Genomic DNA, 14,271 nt, shown 5'->3' on the forward strand with positions numbered 1-14,271 from the left:
TTGTTTTGACACCGTTCCATTTCCTTTGGATGCTTTCAACGGTGCCCGGGTTCACTATAATACATATCGTGCGTGATAAAAGGCGACAGCGTTTCCATAAGTCAGCATCCACCTTTAAGTACAGCCAGGGCCCCTGTCTGTCTGTGTGAACTCAAGGTTTTCCTTTTCAAATGGAATGCTGTCCTAGTGAAACATATTTTTAATTCTTTAGCTGTTAACCCTTTAAGACCAGGGCGAAGCATCTGTGTCATTTTTTTTTATTTCTTTGGCTATTCAAAAATAGCAGATATACAAGCTCATAGCGCGGCACCGAGTGCCGCGCTATGAGCTTGTATATCTGCTACAGTATGTTTTTTAAATCGTGAAAATGTGTGCAAATCTTAGAATTTTTAAAGCGAACATTTGTAACCCAAATCTTTGCTTCATGGGGGTCCCTGGAACAAAATATTTTGAGATGGGGGTCCGCGGCCAAATACACATCATTTTGGGGGTCCTTGACATGAAAAAGTTTGAAAACCACTGATATTATAGCAATATACGTTTAAAAACAAAAAAACTGTTAGGATTAAGAAGACATTTGTAGAATCCCCCAGAAGCAAAGACTTGAGTTACAAATGTTCGCTTTAAAAATATATATATTCAAAGATTTGCATACATTTTCATGATTTTTCAAAAATAGCAGTATGCAAGCTCATAGCGCGGCAATGAGCTTGTAGATCAGCTATTTTTGAATAGCCAAAGAAATCTTATACTGACACAGATGCGTTACCGGTCTTAATGGGTTAAGATAATTCTCTCTCTGTTGGAAACTAAATAATTAATGTTATGGCCTTCTTCAGGGTATATTCTTGATGATTGGGCATAATGTGTTCATATTATGCCAACTAGTGTAATAGATATACAGACAGAGTTAAGGCTTTGGACTGATAGACACAGATATGTTGATGTGAATAAATGTTCATGTGTGCTACGTACAGCAGTGGTTGTAAAACGTTTTCAAGTCAAGGACCCCCAAATTAATATATACCGTATGAAGCTTGAGTGTTTTAGTTTTAGTATTCGTTCGATCATTGTTTGTGAATTATCATGTCGGTTCATTGTTCATGTCAAACGAAAGGTAAAAGTGTCCTGTAAGTCCATATGGGCGAGGCTTCCTTGGAAGCTTGACACTTTAACAAAGAAAAATCAATCAATCATATACTGTACATGTGGTGGCAGACACCCACCTAAAAAGGTTTTGAAAAACTTCCTAAAAGATCTACAGATAATGTCAATTGCTGATCTTGTAGATCTGCTATTTTCAAATAGTTGATGTATAGGTTTGAAGTGGCTAAACTGATTTTGATGCTATATTAACACTTTTTGGGGACCCTGTGGAACCCCCTCAAGGACCCCAATTTGAGAATCACAGTGTTATTGTAAACTTTGGTTACAGGTCAAATAGTAAACACTGAAGGAGAGCTGTGATGGTTCTTTATCAAGCCGCTGCAACACAGGTTATTCATCCTTTTCTCTTCTTTTCTTCATGATCTGTGATGTACAAACTTTATTCACATCAGTGTTGATTTTGACAGTTTTAGTCATAGTCTTTTGAATACAATTTCATATTCGAATAAATCTACAGTTGATTTAGTCGACTAAAATGTATCTTGGCGGTGCCTTGATGGTGTCGTAATGGCTGATTTTACACCCGGTTGCATGCTGAAAATAGTCGATCTACAAGCTTGTAGATCGACTATTTTCAGTGGCAACACCCGAGCGCAAGTAAACATAAAATGACTTGTCTTTTACTGGATCTCTTCTCCACCCTTACATTTGAGTCTAGTTTTTATTTGTTGACGAAATCAACACTGATTCACATGCAGGTAAGGACATGGTGTCAAAAAGCAAAAGGCGCTGGTAGTATGGTACTCCTGCTCTACCGGGACGGGACGGGGTCCCTGCGGTGCCCTGCTGATATTTTCCTCCTTTGTCCTGTTGTATGTTTACCTGAAATGTTGGGTAGAACCTCTCTGTGTGTGTGCAACTTCAGCAGTTGATGGTGACCTGATACTCCATTACTCTCTCCAGGTAATTATGAGGTGTGTTTGTTTGATTCCAGACTGATGGCCTCCAGAACAAGCTGCTCCAGTCGCCACAGGACAGTAGAGGAGGCCCAAAGACATGGGGTCAGGTCCAAACACATGGAGCTCCACAGAAACCATAACATCCTTACACTGTTTCTCATACTTTTACTTGAGTAAGCCCATTTTGAACAGGCTATAGCCCAAGTGACAGTAAAGTGAAAGTTTAAGGACTTTTAAAAAACAAACTATGTATACACAAACTGGTCAAATTGTGAAAATAGCTGGACTACAAGCTCACAGCGCTGTATATTAGGGTAACATATGCTATGGTTTAAAACATAGGTTGTAAACCATAGCATATGTTGCCCTAGAGCAGGGGTCTTCATAAGGGGGTCCTGGACCCCTAGGGGTCCTCATAGTTACTACATGGGTTATTATTATTATTATTATTATTGCCGCAAAGGAGTCTCAGTTTGGACTCGCGGTGCTTAGTGTGCCTGGGTAGCTCTACCCAGCCCCTGGTGGACTGTAAATATCCGACCATTCACAGAGCTCCCGGCTTCAATTTCATTCCTATTCCAGCCAACCAAAAAAATCACCCTTCTTTTCCCTTCATTTTCCTTCCGCATTTCTAGCCAATGAAATCTTCCCCTTGTTTCCCTTTTGCATTTCTAGCCAATGAAATCTTCCCCTCGGCTCATTTACCTGTTAGCCAATGAAAACCCGACCCTCACCCCTTTCCTCAGCCAATGAAAAGCTCCTCAACGGCAGCCATTGTTGTTTACATGAAGGCAGAAACTCTATGCTACTCTAATATGCCACTAAATTAATTATAGGCACGGCAATGAAATAACGACGGTCTCCTGGTGCCGGTTAGACCCCAAGAACATTTTGATTTTATGTTTTATATGTTTTTGATGACATTAAAGACCTGTCTCACTGACTGTGACAGCATAGTATGCTGCAGTGGTCTGTGGTCACACAGCAGTAGCAGCAGCAGCAGCAGCAGCAACATACAGGTAAAAGTGCCTTTTATTTTCCACAGAAACGCCACTAAACACATGTAACATTGTGTGTTAAAACTGCCTGATTTTTTGGTCATGCTTTGATCAAGGGAGGACCATGCTAATGACATTTAGCGCATTAGCATCGTCTATTTAAAAAAGGGTTTAAAGGCTCTGTAGGGCAGTTTATAACATGCTAAAGCAAAAGATGTAATGCTCAAATAACCTGGTGAGTTGGTGAATACAGTGGAATCGTTTTTAGATCGATCTGGGATTTCATAATTGTGTACTGGCCTGGGCTGTCTGTAACTTGCAGCTTGGGCTTAAAGCTAACCATAGTCCATGTTAGACAAATGATTCATAAACATACTCACTGATCACTATCATGCTCCTTAGAGTGTTTAGCTTAGTTTAAGGGTCTGATTTGTTGAAAATAGCTGATCAACAAGCTTGTAGATCAGCTATTTTCAAATAGCTGATGTATAGGGTTTATAGTGGCTATATAGCTGATGTTGATACCATATCAAAATACAAAATAAAAGTCTGGGGACCCTGGGGGTCCCCGGACCCCAGTCTGAGAATCACTGTGCTGTTGTATAGTGCAAGGGTCTTCAATGTTTTCTGGCCAAGGACCCCCTAGCTGAGAGAGAGAGATGAAGCAGGGACCCCCCCTCTATATTGTATAAAATTGTGTTTCAGATTAGACTTTATTTTTTACTTGGTCTGCCCTTTTTTTCCCTCTACACCTATACCTCTTTGCCAAAAATGGCCGATCTACAAGCTCACAACGCCTCGCAGCGGGAGTCGTTGTGAGCTTGTAGATCAGCTATTTTTGGCTTAAGTTCTCCTCAGAAAAGGGAGAAGTAGATTTGGCGGACCCCCTGTAGTAACTCTGAGGACCCCCTAGGGGTCCCGGACCCCCTGTTGAAGACCCCTGGTATAGTGCGATTACAGGTCAATCACTAAACACCGAAGGAGAGCTGTGTTGGTAAAGCCAGGTTATTCATATCTTGTCATACATTTTCATGCAATTATGGACATATGGTGTCAACATGGCAAAAAGCACTGGTAGTCTGTACACCTGGTTTCTGCTGGCAACAGGGTTCGATTCCCTGCAGCGCTGTGCTTACTGTTTCACCTTTGTCCTGTTGTGTATGTTTACATTAAATGTTAGCACTCAATTAATTTATTCATAATACCTGTATGCACTTTTTATTATAATATATCAAGCAGATAGCCCTGTGATTACCTGTGATTACATCTTTAGCACATCCTCCTATGTCATGGTGTATTAGTCACAGTGGGTTAATATTTCGATCGATCTGGGATGTTAAAGTTGTGCAAAACTGTGGTCAATGAATTGCCTCTTCAGCCATATTAAACAGTAGCCACTTATAACTGTTGAGACTCCTAGGGCTTAAAGACGTGTTGTCATGGATAGCTTAGTGTCTAATAACGTCTCTGTGTTATAATGAATGGAGTATGAGAATTATGTCATACAGCGCAGATTGTAGATCGGCTCTTTTTGGACATTTCTGAATGTACCGGTCGGGATTCGAACCCCAGTCTCCCGCATGGTAAGAAGAGACACCTAAGGCCAAACCACTATATATAGCCTCTCCCTTGAACAGGGGAGAAATTTGAAGATGTAGTAGTACTTTGGGCTTTCTTTGACACTGTAATGGGCTTTGGACTGATATAGACAGAGACAAAGCTGTTCATGTGAAAGATGGTTGCATACAGCAACACAGAATATTAACCACATGCTGAAATGTCATTGTGGTTCAAGCATAGGCATAGGATGTTGCTGTACATTTGATCGCTTGGATCTGGGTGTGCATGCTTTTTTAAATTATATATTTCTTGATGGAATAATGGCCTCCTGGGTGGTGAAACCATGGCTCTTAAGACCATTAGTAAGGTGAATGGCAGAACCAAATTCTTAGCCAGGAAAGCGCAGTTTCTGGACTCGGCCAGTCTTCGCTTATTAGCAAACTCACTGGTTTTGTGTTGTTTCGACTATGCTGTTTGGCTCATGGTACGGTGGCCTAACCAAAGCCCTAAAAGAGAAGTTGCAGGTTTCTCAAAATAGGTTGGTCAGGCTTGTCTTGGGGCTGTCTGCAAGGGACCATGTTGGAAAACATAATTTCCAGCAGTTGGGTTGGCTCCCTCTGGCAGCCAGGTCAGTTCAACTACAGCTGAACCTGGTGCATAACATCTACATCAACAGCGCCCCTGTGTACCTATAATATATAATAATACGACATATAATCGTATATAATGCGATTATATGTTTTTATGCTAGTGTAGCTATTGATTGTTTTATTTATTTACTGTACTGTCTACCTGTATGCATTTTGTTGCAGTGTTGTTTGTCTCAGACCAAGGACCACAATGAAAATAAGTCGCAAGACTTTTATGTATCTGTATCCTTGACATTTCTATGATGAACATGAACATGCAATAACGTGTGTTTTTTCCTGTGTAACGTCTAATAAAATCAATCAATCAATCCTATTGACTTGTTCCTACCAAAACTATCTGTAAGAGTCAAGCAAAGTTGAGCTTTTTGCAAACTGAAAAATGAAATGATTGGTGCATCAACAGAAGTAGCTATTGCATGCATTGCAAGCAATCAAACTCATCTGTGTCACATATTAAGTGATATTTGAAAGATGTGTTAGGACTCATAACAATGAATTGGCACATCTAATGATGAGTTACCAAGAATGATAACTGATGATGTGAGCATGATGAATGATGACCTTCTGTAAACACATGGTGGTAGCCTATACTGATGCCTTGAAAATACAGATGCATTTGCATTATTCATCAAATTACTCTGAAACTGATGCCAACGATTGTCGTTCACCACTGTGATTGTCTACTGTCATTACCATTAGTTGTGGTATAGACCCTATAGCCATAGAACCATTTACAGTTATCGTTCTTGGTGTGGAGGGACAGCCCTCTACACTTATTTACATTTCACATCACATTTGTCATTGTGTAAAATGATCTAAAACACAGCATGTGCACTTGTTACTTTTGGTCAAAGCGGGGATCGAACTGGCGACCTTGGGATCCATACTCCCCCTTCTTAGAAACACTAGTTTTAACATTTCAGTGCTTTTTGAAAATATTCTGATACATAATTGCTTGCAGCAGGATTTTACATGAAGCTGAGTTAGAATTGCATCCATTCCCTTCCTTTTTCTCAAGTTTTTTCTCCTTTTCCCTTCTTTCTTCTCTTTTTCTTCTTCCCCCTCCTTCCCCCCCTTTACAGTCTAATGTTCCCCAGCTTTAGCTCAGTCAGAAGAGCTCTTGACTTCACACCACAAGGTCATGGAATCAAATCCCAGCACAGGATACTTGGCATCTGAGCTCCCACAGGTTTACTAACTTTTTTCGCCTTTAAATGGCCATTGCCATTGACAATGCGTCGGGCGCTTAAAGTTAAATATTTCAAAAAACACAAATTATTTCAATTGTGAATCAAGTGTATAGGCTAAAGTATGAAGGAACAGCGAGGTTCACCTTTAAATGTCCATTGCCATTGACAATGCATTGGGCGCTTAAAGTTAAATATCTCAAAAACTACAAACCATTTTAAAGTAAAAAGTTCAAGCATTTGTGTCCACAGTAATATGAATTATAAAAACTGCGAATGGATTTTCTAGGTGAAAGTGTTTTTTTGAGGTGCCAAAACCTGTCATCGACCTCCATTATACATTTCTGAACTTTTAAAGGAGTATATTTCTAAAACTATAAAACATTTCAAATATTCATGTTCAGGCAAACGTGTCCACAGTAAGATGAACATTTTAAGTATTACATTCTCATTCAGATTGTCCAAACATGTGTGGCTCAATAGATAAGTACAGGGTCTGAAAGCAGAAGGTTTGGGATTCAAAGCTCCTGAAGAACATTTTCACTGTCCATCTAAATTCTAAAAGGTGGGTTAAGTATGACGTTCCCAATTGTAGCTTCCATGCCAGCATGGCTTAAAAGATAAATACGTGGTTCATAAACCCGGGGTTCCTGGTTCAAATCTCACTCAAAACAACTCAAACAACTACTAAATACGAACTGAAAGGGTAAAACAACTAAAATGAAACTGTGGTCAATACAAACTGGTGAAAAAAAAAACACTAAACAAAAAACAATATATACCTCGATCACATCAATGTGAAAAAACAAAGTCCATAATATCACAAAAAAAACAACTTTGCATAATATTTAAATCTCTTAAGCTCCTCCCCCTGGGGGTGGGCTCCCTTGTTATTAATTCAGTTCCTACATTGACACAATAGTATATGAGAAAAGTCATACTAAACTCGTACTGTGTCATAAAAAATGAAGCTATACAATACTTTAGTATAAACAAAATGCCATACAGTCCTGTCGTTAAAAAAATACTTTCTTCTGCCTAAATTGTTCAGAGCACAGCTATCTATTTTTATATTTCATTGTTGTGACAACCCTGGGGATTGTCAGGGTAACTGGTGTGGTTGTCATGGTTACTAACCATGTGTCATGTGTTTCAGAATGATTGGAGGGCGGAGTATGTCATCAGTGGAGATCTGGCCCACCTGTATTGTCCTCTATAAAAGAGGTGGCTGGACTTCACTCTTGTCCTCTCTCTCACCATGAAGCTCACTGGGAGCACTCCAGCCTTTTGGATTTTGGTTGTTAAAGGACAAGACCACTTTGGTAGAGGTTTGGGTTGTGTAGTTACCTTGCAATGATGTAACTCCAAAGGTGAACAAGAAATCTTAAATAATTGCTCCATTGAATAGAAATTGATCGTTCAAAATATGCTCCTCATTGACATTGTACGGTAAAACGGCTCTCAAAGTCACGCTTTTAGCACATAAACGAACACAAACAAAGCTGATTCAGTCAATATAGAACATCACCAAACCCAGTACTGTTTTTTTTTTTTTAATAAAAATGTCAACTTCCTGCTGATTTTACCATTTGAAGATCCAGATCCGCGGATCCAGTCCGGGTTTTCTTTTTAATAAAAATAGCAAAATCAACAGGATGTTAGCATTTTTATTTAAAAAACAAACGGTACTGGGTTTGGTGATGTTCTAGATTGAATCAACTTTATTTGCGTTTGTTTGTGCTAAAAGTGACTTTGAGAGCTGTTTAAGCATACAATGTAATTCAATGAGGAGCATATTTTTAATTATCGATGGAGCAATTATTTTAGATTTCTTGGCCACCTTTTGAGATGCATCATGGCAAGGTAACTACACAACCCAAACGTCTACCAAGTGGTCTTGCCCTTTAAGCCCTGTTAATTACCCCAGTATCCGTATTGCGGCTATAGCTTTAGCAGAAAATAGCCGATCGACAAGCTCACTACGACACGTTGTGAGCTTGTCGGATCGGCTATTTTCAGCCAAAGCTTTCCCCACAATAACACAAAACAGAAAATACACTAGTATTGAGCCCTGATGGACACCGGTTACCGATATATGTATATGTATATGTATACAGTATGTATATGTGTGTGTGTGTGTGTGTTTTAGTTTTAATAAAATAATTTAAACGTTCTTTGTTTGTGAGTTTCCTCATTTTGCTACAAACTCAGCCGTTTGCAACACTTTTGGTTGGTGGTTGCAATAAATAAATTACATTAAAGTGGTTGGATTCAACTTACGTAATTTGTTATCCCTGAGTCACTAGAATACCTCAAAACGAAGTATGGAGCTCGGCCTATAATTGATCATTGATTTGATTGATATGCTGCATGCAATGAGTGCAAAGTGGTATTTTCTTAAACTTAATTCAGCTAATCAAAGAGGATCTGTGGTCATAATACAGCACTGTTTGAGGAACTATAGTTGAACACTTTACAGACATATTTTTTAATGTCCAGTCCAAAGTGAGAACAATGTAGCCTACTTGATTTAACACCAACACTGCTATAGTTTTGATCATCTCAAACTAAGGAATTTATAAATGACAAAAAGGGTATGCATTTTTTATGACATTAATAAACATCTCTCTGTTTGCTTTCAATGAAAGTGTAAATCTGGGTTCAGACTCAGTCACGTTTTCTAACAGATGGTTTTAAACAACCTAAATCTCAGTTGTGTCATAATGAACCCTTTCCCTGATCATCAGAGGGTGTATCTAGTAGATTCAGTCATTCTGTCAGGGGTAGAGGTGTTCGCTATGGATTTTCATCTTTTGACCCATCACCTCTTGTTTTAACTTTAAATATGACCTCCAAATCCTGATTAGTGTGAAAGGCCTGGTGGTGCAAGAGAAAAGCATAGGCTTCACAAGCGGATGGTTGTGGGTTTGAATCTTGGTCAGGGAAGATCTCAATTTTCGGTCTTTTTAAGGCGAGAAGCATGGATGTAGCCCGCCTCCCTCCTCACGCCCTCTTTTAGCTCCGGTAGGAGAGGGAGGAGCATGGAGGGAGCCCACCTCCAGGGGGAGGAGCTTAAGAATCCGGTAGGAGAGGGAGGAGCATGGAGGTAGCCCACCCCCAGAGGGAGGAGCTTAAGAAATGTACATATTAAGCAAAGTTTTTTATTTTGTGATTTTATGGGCTCTGTTTTTTCACATTAAGTTGTTTGAGTTTTTTTTTTATTGTTTATTGTTTAGTATTTTTTTTCCATCACCAGTTTTTGTATTGATCACTGTTTCATTTTAGTTGTTTTACCCTTTCAGTTTTTATTTAGTTGTTGTTTGAGTTGTTTTGAGTGAGCTTTGATCCAGGAACCCTGGTATTATGAACCACGTATTTATCTTTTAAGCCACGCTGGCATGGAAGCTACAATTGGGAACGTCATACTTAACCCACCATATAGAATTTAGATGTTTTAGAATTTAGACAGAGAAAATGTTCTTCAGGAGCCTTGAACCCCAAACCTTCTATTTTCAGACCCTGTGTTTATCTCTTGAGCCACACAGGTATATATGTTACAAAGAGAACGTAATACTTAACCTACCATATAGAAGTTAGATGGACAGTGAAAATGTTCTTCAGGAGCCTTGAACCCCAAACCTTCTGCTTTCAGACCCTGTGTTTATCTCTTGAGCCACACGGGTATGTATGTCACAAAGAGAACGTCATACTTAACCTACCATATAGAATTTAGATGGACAGTGAAAATATTCTTCAGGAGGTTTGAACCCCCAAACCTTCTGCTCTCAGACCCTGTGTTTATCTCTTGAGCCACACAGGTATATATGTTACAAAGAGAGCGTAATACTTAAACCACCTTTTAGAATGTAGATGGACAGAGAAAATGTTCTTCAGGAGCCTTGAACCCCATATCTTCTGCTTTCAGACCCTGTATTTATCTCTTGAGCCACACAGGTTCAGACAATCTAAATGGAAACGTAATACTTAAACCACCTTATAGAATTTAGATGGACAGTGAAAATGTGCTCCAGGAGTTTCAAACTCTAGACCTTCGGTTTATAAACCCCAGAGTTTTCTCTTAAGCCGTGGTGGCATGAAAGATGCAACTGAGAACATAATACTTAAAGGGATATTTCACTTTCAAAAAAACTTTTGGTCATTTTATGGTCTACTCAGGCTTTAGTGAGCCCTCCAGACCGTTTTTAAGTTGCTTTATTCAGTATTTAGATATTTGATATTCATTTTACCAGCCACGCCCCCTTCCTATACAAACCCATTATAACTTAAAACTAAAATTTTAATCTGTTTAACCATCAAAAACACCCGTCCTTGGTTCTGGTGACTCACCCTGCCCTCCTAATGCGTGAGGGGGCCGTGTTTTTTTGATTACTTTTTTCATTTATTTTTAATAATTTTTTTGGGAAAATGAAAAAATTAAATACAAAAAATATATATTAAAAATAAATGAAAAAAGTAATAAAAAAAACACGGCCCCCTCACGCATTAGGGGGGCAGGGTGAGTCACCAGAACCAAGGACGGGTGTTTTTGATGGTTAAACAGATTAAAAATTGAGTTTTAAGTTATAATGGGTTTGTATAGGAAGGGGGCGTGGCTGGTAAAATGAATATCAAATATCTAAATACTGAATAAAGCAACTTAAAAACGGTCTGGAGGGCTCACTAAAGCCTGAGTAGACTATAAAATGACCAAAAGTTTTTTTGAAAGTGAAATATCCCTTTAACACACCTTTTCAGGATTTAGATGGACAATGAAGATGTTCTATGGGAGCTTTGAATCCTAAATCTCAAGTTTATGAACCCTGGATTCATCTCTTGAGCTACGCTTGCATGGAAAATGCATTGGAGGACGTAATACTTAACCCACCTTTTAAAATTAGGATGGACAGTGAAAATGTTCTTTAGGAGCTTTGAACCTTAAAATCTTTGGTTCATAAACAGTGACACATCTCTTGAGCCACAGAGACATGAAACATTCAGATGGGAAGGAAATACTTATCCTTTTAGAATTTAGATGTACAGTATATTTCTACATTGTGGTATTGATATTTTGACTTAAACCCTCTATTCTTAGTAAAGTTGCAACTTTACTTTCCCGCTTGCCTTGTTACCACCTACACCAAATCTCTTCACTAATAATTGTCAATCTACAAGCTCACAACACGTTGACACGTTGTGCGCTTGTAAATCTGTTATTTTTGACTAATGTTCGCCCCCAGAATAGGGATGCTGGCCTTTACTTCTCCCACCACTGCTGAAGAGCATACAAGACAGTAGACAGACAACTAAGAAACCCCAGTGGTGCAGTTAGAGCATACATGGGCAACTAGCCCACTCTCACTTAATGCGGCTCGCAGGTTAATATCAGAATAGCCTACTGATATATCATTGATTTCAGCTGTTACAATTCCAAACATGCAAACATGACCCGCTTTAATTACTTCAGTCTATATTAGCTTGATGACTAGTATTAACATTCTATTGTCTTTTTATGTCCAATGTATTTGTATTCAAGTTCATATGGTTAACATAAGTATAACCCCTGCATTTCAAATTAAATACAAATGTTACTTTTCAGGATCCCAATTCAAAAATAGCAAAGACAAATCAGGATTCCAATAAAAAAAATAGCAAAAATAGCCGATCTACAAGCTCAAAACGCGTCGCAACTTTTGTGTGACATAGAATGGCATAGTGAGTGTGGAAATATAGTGGCCCTCTCCATTATCAGAGTTGCCCACCCCTGAGCTAGAGATATGTTGCTTCTCAAACCAGAGGTTAGGGGTTCCCAAACCCAAACTCAAAATATTGAGCCTAGCTCACCCCCATTCTCTCACTGAATGCCAGGCTGCCCAAACACACACCTCACCTGACATAAACTAAAGGTGCTGAGGGGACACACAGCAGGAGCTAATCAATCAATTAGGACGTGGGACATCGAAACAAAGTGTGGGAAGAACCAAACAAAAATAAGATCAACAAGCAAAATATACCTACACTATAGGCAGGGCTGCCAACACTCCTGGATCCCGCATGAGTCTCCTGGTTTTTGACCATGTCTCCTGACACTCTTCTGGATCGTCATTTCTTCTGGTTTTCTACTGGATTTGGTATCAAACTGACAAACTCCCAAAATTCACCTGTGGGAGGACCCCCAGACTCCCCGGTTTGGGGGTGTGATCAGTGCATGCCATCATACAGAGATATACTTTTAAGTAATGAATGGTTATTATTAAAGATGGGTCTTACACTTTGTAGTGACCAAAAAAGTCACTACAAAGTACTACCAATCAACTCTAAATTGCCTGAAACGTACTCCTAACAGGTTTTTGGGGGGAGGATTTTGGCCTCCACACTTGGTGATTTTTTCGGATTTAACTTTCGTTTCGGTAAAATAAATTTTACCGAAACGAAAATTACCAATCAACTCTAAATTGCCTGAAATGTACTCCTAACAGGTTTTTGGGGGGACGATTTTGTCCTCCACACTTAGTGATTTTTTCGAATTTAACTTTCGTTTCGGTAAAATAAATTTTACCAAAACGAAAATTAGCAATCAACTCTAAATTGCCTGAAACGTACTCCTAACAGGTTTTTGGGGGGACGATTTTGGCCTCCACACTTAGTGATTTTTTCGGATTTAACTTTCGTTTCGGTAGTGACAAACTTTCGTTTCGGTAGTGACACAATGGTGAAAAAAAAAATTACTAAGTCCAGAGCTCGATGAATGTTAGGGACCAAAAAAAAAAGTCACTACAAAGTACTACCAATCAACTCTAAATTGCCTGAAACGTACTCCTAAGAGGTTTTTGGGGGGACGATTTTGGCCTCCACACTTAGTGATTTTTTCGGATTTAACTTTCGTTTCGGTAAAATAAATTTTACCGAAACGAAAATTACCAATCAACTCTAAATTGCCTGAAACGTACTCCTAACAGGTTTTTGGGGGGACGATTTTGTCCTCCACACTTAGTGATTCTTTCGGATTTAACTTTCGTTTCGGTAGTGACAAACTTTCGTTTCGGTAGTGACACAATGGTGAAAAAAAAATGTACTAAGTCCAGAGCTCGATGAATGTTAGGGACCAATAAAAAAAGTCACTACAGAGTACTACCAATCAACTCTAAATTGCCTGAAACGTACTCCTAAGAGGTTTTTGGGGGGACGATTTTGGCCTCCACACTTAGTGATTTTTTCGGATTTAACTTTCGTTTCGGTAAAATAAATATTACCGAAACGAAAATTACCAATCAACTCTAAAATTATAAACGTAAGATTTAGGATTCAAAGCTCCCATAGAACATCTTCATTGTCCATCTAAATCCTGAAAAGGTGGGTTAAGTATTATGTTCTCAGTTGCATCTTTCATGCCACCACGGCTTAAGAGAAAACTCTGGGGTTTATGAACCGAAGGTCTAGAGTTTGAAACTCCTGGAGCACATTTTCACTGTCCATCTAAATTCTTTAAGGTGGTTTAAGTATTACGTTTCCATTTAGATTGTCTGAACCTGTGTGGCTCAAGAGATAAATACAGGGTCTGAAAGCAGAAGATATGGGGTTCAAGGCTCCTGAAGAACATGTTCTCTGTCCATCTACATTCTAAAAGGTGGTTTAACTATTACGCTCTCTTTGTAACATATATACCTGTGTGGCTCAAGAGATAAACACAGTGTCTGAGAGCAGAAGGTTTGGGGTTCAAACCTCCTGAAGAACATTTTCACTGTCCATCTAAATTCTATATGGTAGGTTAAGTATGACGTTCTCTTTGTGACATATATACCTGTGTGGCTCA

General features: G+C 39.0%; 1 protein-coding gene across 1 annotated transcript in view; it reads left to right on the plus strand.

The window, feature by feature from the left end:
• The window catches only part of dock1 (dedicator of cytokinesis 1), a 480,313-nt gene extending 473,733 nt beyond the window's left edge, over positions 1 to 6,580 (plus strand). The window contains exon 53 of the transcript XR_014602336.1: positions 6,571 to 6,580. The gene's annotated coding sequence lies outside the window, so the exon portion shown is untranslated. The remainder of the gene's footprint in view (positions 1 to 6,570) is intronic.
• The last annotated feature ends 7,691 nt before the right edge of the window (positions 6,581 to 14,271 follow it).

The sequence above is a fragment of the Gymnoscopelus microlampas genome (genome assembly GCF_963454915.1).
Source record: "Gymnoscopelus microlampas genome assembly, chromosome: 14".
Taxonomy (NCBI): Eukaryota; Metazoa; Chordata; class Actinopteri; order Myctophiformes; family Myctophidae; genus Gymnoscopelus; species Gymnoscopelus microlampas.